Source organism: Lutra lutra, chromosome 7, assembly GCF_902655055.1.
Source record: "Lutra lutra chromosome 7, mLutLut1.2, whole genome shotgun sequence".
Taxonomy (NCBI): domain Eukaryota; kingdom Metazoa; phylum Chordata; class Mammalia; order Carnivora; family Mustelidae; genus Lutra; species Lutra lutra.
Window position 1 is genome coordinate 114,011,597 of NC_062284.1, and position 6,000 is coordinate 114,017,596.

Below are 6,000 nucleotides of genomic sequence, written 5' to 3' on the forward strand. Positions count from 1 at the left end.
ATCTTAACTCTGTTCTGCAGTTTGAGACCTCAGTAGAAATTGAATTTCTATGTATTTGCCATTTAGCTAGATGCCATCCATGAAGTGATAAGTTCTCATGAATATGACCAAATAAAAAGGGCAAGAGGGAGGGGTCCCTGGCTGGCTCAGTTGGAAGAATATGTGACTCTTGATCTCAGGGGTGTGAGTTCAAGCCCCATATTGGGTGTAGAGATTACTAAAAGAAAATAAATAAGCTTTAAAATAAAAACAGCAAGGAGTGGTTGTTTTAGCTCTAAATGTTGGATTTCAAAGTATTGATAAGCCTCAAGTTCAGTAGAATATATCAGCAAAGAAGGACAGCTGATGAAAAGAGCTTAGATTTACCAATTAGCAAGTTTCTCCTAGAAAGTTTATGATCTTTTTGCAGGGTCACAACCAATACCCTAGTGAATTCCATTGTGGAGAAGCAGGGAAAGGAAGCTCGAGAAACATGTGTACTCTGTATTTATCAAGATAGGCTGTTATTTTTAAAACAAAACAACAAAAACACAATTTCAGAGACTGAGCACAAGTGTTTAGTTATTACCTCTCTGTTCCACTTGGATGCTTTAGTCAGTCAGATGCCTTAGAATTTCTGCCAAGAGGTTATTTGGAAACCCAGGCTTCTTCCAGATGGTGGCTTCGTGATCCCTTGGGACCTTGTCATGCTCCTCTCCATTGGATACTCTGTATCCGGCCAACAGATGAAGGGCAAGAATGGGGGATCATGCATGGGAGGGTTTTATGGCCAAGCCTTCCACCCACATTCCACTGGCCAGAATTTATTGACTTCCTAATATGTAACTTCAAAGGAGGCCGGGAAACATGGTTTATCGGTATGCCCAGAGGGGAGAGAGAAATGATTTGGTAAGAACAACTACTGGCCCACCTTTGCTACATTTTCCAAAGAATACTGGCTACAAGAAGCAGAAAATATATTTGAGAGAATTGAGCATTATGGTCACAGTACACAGAACTAATCTGACTTACTTTTAGTAAGATGGGTATTAGTTATTTCTACTAGTGAAGTTATTCTTGGAATGAATATCTATGAACATGAATAGTTAGAAAAAAAAAAAAAAATCTGATCGAAGTGCCTGGGCGGCTCAGTGGGTTAAGTGGCCAACTCTTGATTTCAACTTGGCATGAACTCAGGGTCCTGGGATCCAGCCCTGCATTGGGCTCCATGCTAAGTGGGGAGTCTGCTTCAGATTCTCTTTCCCTGTCCCTCTGTCCCTCCCGCTCATGCTCTCTCTCTCTCTCTCAAATAATCTTTTTAAAAAAATAAATAAATCTTAAAAAAAAAAAAGGAATCTGATCAAACAATTCGGTTAACTCTATTTTTATGGCCCATGCTGGGTTCTCAAAACTCTTTTATAGAAGCTTCATTTTTAGTATTTACTTGGACTTAAAGATTGAGTAGTTGTTCTAAGAATCCTGTCTCATACTGTAGTTTTTATTCTATTTATTATTTTGTGATAAAGCATTAATGACTGCTGCCGCTGTATTAACTGAGAGTAGGTCTCCTATTTAGGACCAGTTACCAACTGGCATGAAGAAAGCAAAGACCCATATAAATGAAAAGAAATTCCAAATAAATAGGTTTATAAAAGGATAAATATTTTCCATTACATCTCATTTGTATAAAAAGCCAGTGAAAAGAACTTATAAAACTTCTTGCAATTTAGTAAAGTTGATTGAGAAAATAATTCCCTTTCATTAAAAAAAGATAAATCTAACACATTTCATCTTTCTAGGTGGGATACATCACCCTCCCGGTATGTGGATGTGTTCACCAACCTGGAAGCTCTCCAGATCTCATGTTTTGGGGATTTTCTTGAGGTTTCATCATGTAGCCACAATGAATCATTAACCCTAGACACCATGGAGTGGCACTGGGGGAAGCTGTTACCACTCAAAAGGGATAAAATCCACGCTCTGCACTCAGTCTTCTCTGCTACTCCCCCAGTAGCAGGGCTGTAGCTCCTCCTAACAGCCCGGTGAAGTAGAAGTCTAGGTTCCCCAGCTGGCAGGAGTGGGGAAGGGATGCTTTTTTTTTTTTTTTTTTTTTTGGTAGTGTTTGTAGTAGGTATGTCTAAAAGTTTTCTGTCTTCCTGGTTTGCTCCTTATTTTGTTCTTTGGCTAGAGAAGGCAGGTTTCTACAGAGCATTTCCTGGTTGCCATTTTCTCCAGCCCCCAGTCTGGGATATATAAGGCAAAAAGAAAACCCAGGGAACACACTGCTGTGTCATAGTGAGATCTCTAGACCATTGGCCTCCGTCTGTCCACTTTTCAGATTCTTCTTTTGTTTGTTTCACATAAGATGCCCAAGGATTTTATCTATTTATTTATTTATTCATTTAAAGATTTGTATTTATTTGACACAGAGAGAGCACAGCAGGGCAAACAGGAGAGGGAGAAGCAGGCTCCCTGCTGAGCAGGGAACCCTATGTGGGGCTTGATCTGAGGACCCCGGGTTCATGACCTGAACTGAAGGCAGATGCTTAACCGACTGAGCCACCCAGGCGCCATGGATTTTATTTTATTTTATTTTTTATTTTTCTAAAGATTTTATTTATTTATTTGACAGAGATCACAAGCAGGCAGAGAGAGAGGGAAGCAGACTCCCTGCTGAGCAGAGAGCCGGATGCAGGACTCAATCCCAGGATCATAAGATCATGACCTGAGCCCAAGGCAGTGGCTTAACCCACTGAGCCACCCAGGCGCCCTATTTTATTTTTTTTTAAAGATTTCATTTATTAGAGTGCGTGAGTGGTTTAGTTGTTAAGCGTCTACCTTCAGCTCAGGTCATGATCCCGGGGTCCTGGAATCAAGCCCTGCGTAGTGATTCCTGCTTAAGGGGAAGCCTACTTCTCCCTCTCCTATTCCCCCTGTTTGTGTTCCCTCTCTGGCGGTCTCTCTCTCTCCCAAATAAATAACATCTTTTAAAAAATTTATTTATTTGAGAGTGAGGAGAGAGAACATGAGCAGGGTGAGGGGCAGGGGGAGAGGAAGAGGCAGACTCCCCACTGAGCAGGGAGTCCAATGCAGGGCTCCATCCCAGGACCCTGGGATCATGATCTGAGCTGAAGGCAGACACTTAACTGACTGGGCCACCCAGGCAAACCAAAAATGTCCAAGGATATTAGCTGTTCTTAGTGGGAAGAATAGGGAAGGGTATATCTACCCCCATCTTTTAGAAGTGGAATTTTCCTTATCCATTTAAAACAATATTTTTTAAGATTTTATTTATTTGACAGAGAGTGAGAGAGTGCAAGTAGGGGGAACGGGAGAAGGAGAAGCAGGCTCCCTGCTCAGGATTTGGGGCTCAATCCCAGAACCCTAGGATCATGACCTGAGCTGAAGGCAGATGCTTAACCCACTGAGCAACCCAGGTGCCCCTGAAACAATTTTTATTGAGGTGTTATCATCCATGCAGTAAAATGTACTCTATGCCTTACATTTTCCTACTCTTAATGGTGTCTTTTTGTGAAGAGAGGTTTTAATTTTAATGAAGTCTAATTTATCCATCTTTTCTTTTATGGTTAATGCTGTTTTAGATCCTGTTCCAGACAGTTTGCCTGCCTCTAATTATGAAAATTTTCTATTCCTTTTTTTTCCTAAAGCTTCTTTTACTTTTCATATTTAGATTTATGATCCATTTTGAATTAATTTTTGTTTGATAGGAGGTAGGGGTCAGTGTTCTTTATTTTCCCCCACTAGCTTGTTTTTTAAAAATTTTTAAAAATTTATTTAATTGAGAGAGAGAAAACACGAGTGGAGGGGCAGACTCTCCACCAAATAGGGAGCCTGATGTGGGTCTTGATCCGAGTACCCTGGGATCATGACCTGAGCCAAAGGTAGATGCTTAACTAACTGAGCCACCCAGGTGCCCTTCCCCCACTAGCTTTGTTGAAAACACCGTCTTTCCCCACTGACTGCAGTGGTGGCTTTGGTGTAAATCAAGTGACTACCTTTGTGTCCGTCTGTTCCCAAATTCTGTTATGGTCTGTTTTTCTATTTTGTCTTTTCTTGTGTTAACATCAACCTGTCTCAATTACTATAGTTTTATAATAGGTTTTGATTTCTCATGGTGTTGTCTTTTAACTTCGATCTTTCTCTTTAAGATTGTGATAGCTAGGGGCGCCTGGGTGGCTCAGTGCATTAGGCCTCTGCTTTCAGCTCGGGTCGTGATTCCAGGGTCCTGGAATCGAGCCCCGCATCGGGCTCTCTGGGGGGAGCCTGCTTCCCCTCTCTCTGCCTACTGTTCTGCCTGCTTGTGATTTTTCTCTCTATCAAATAAATAAATAAAATCTTAAAAAAAAAAAAAAAGATTGTGATAGCTATACTGGGTTCTTTGTATTTTCACCACAAATTTTGCTTGGATTGTATCAAGTCTATCAATCAACTTAGGGATAATAGATGTCTTAACTATGCAGAGTCTTCCAGCCCATGGACCTGGTATATTTCTCCACTTATTTAATTTTTCTCTAATTTCTCTCAGCAATATTTTGTAGTTGTCTTGCACATCTTCCTTTAGACTTATTTCTAGGTGTTTAATGTTTTTTGACATTCTTATAAATATATATTTTTTAAATCTTATTACCTGTCCTTTTTTTTTTTTTAAAGATTTTATTTATTGGGACGCCTGGGTGGCTCAGTTGGTTAAGCAGCTGCCTTCGGCTCAGGTCATGATCCCAGCGTCCTGGGATCGAGTCCCGCATCGGGCTCCTTGCTTGGCGGGGAGCCTGCTTCTGCCTCTGCCTGCCATTCTGTCTGCCTGTGCTCGCTCGCTCTCCTCTCTCTCTGACAAATAAATAAAATCTTAAAAAAAAAAAAAGATTTTATTTATTTATCTGACAGAGATCACAAGCAGGCAGAGGAAGAAGGGGAAGCAGGCCCCCTGCTGAGCAGAGAGCCCGATGTGGGGCTCGATCCCAGGACCCTGAGACCATGACCTGAGCCGAAGGCAGAGGCTTTAACCTACTGAGCCACCCAGGTGCCCCTGCACTTTTTTTTTTTTAAGATTTTATTTATTTATTTGAAATAGAGTGAGAGAGAGAGTGAGCACAAGTGGGGGGGGCAGTAGGCAGAGGGAGAAGCAGATTCACACTGAGCAAGGAGTCCCATATGGGACTCGATCCCAGGACTTTGGGATTATGACCTGAACTGAAGGCAGACACTTAAACAACTGAGCCACCCAGGCGCCCCTAGTTACTGCACTTTTTAAAAATTATTGTAGACATAGCATGTACGACATTTGTAATGTTAAAATGTAAACTGAGGCATATTAAAAATTTTAAGTTTGGGACACCTGGGTGGCTCCATCAGTTAAGCATCCGACTCTCGATCTCAGGGTTGTGAGTTCAAAGCCTGTGCTGGGCATGGAGCCTACTTTAAAAAAGTTTTTTTTTTTAAGTTTGAGCAAAAATCTGTTTGGGGGATCCTGGGTGGCTCGGTCAGTTGAGCATCTGCCTTTGGCTCAGGCTGTGATCCCAGAATCCTGGGATCGAGCCCCATATAGGGCTCTCTGCTCAGCGGGGAGCCTGCTTCTCCCTCTCCCTCTGACTGCTGCTCCCCCTGCTTGTGTGCTCTCTGTCAAATAAATAAAATCTTAAAAAAAAAAAAAAAAGTTTGAATAGGGCAATGTCAATCCAGAAGTAGTTAGGAGCTCTCCACTTGACAGGAGGTAGGGGAAAGACTTTTAGAGAGAAGAGGTGGAAGCAAAGCAAGGAAATTATGTGATTGCCTATAGCTTAAGGTTGCCTTATTTGAGAACTTATTTGTTGACTGTGATTTGTTGTGCTTGGGTTTAGATTTCTTAATCTTGAGGCATTTACAGGCTTTGGTTTTAGTTTGCTTATGTAGGCAGCTGAACTATTAGAAACACCCTGTCTAATGCCCTCCTTGTTTAATTAAGTTAACAGTTATTAAAAATTAATGCTTGGCAAACATTTTCCATATTTCTTTTTTTTAAAA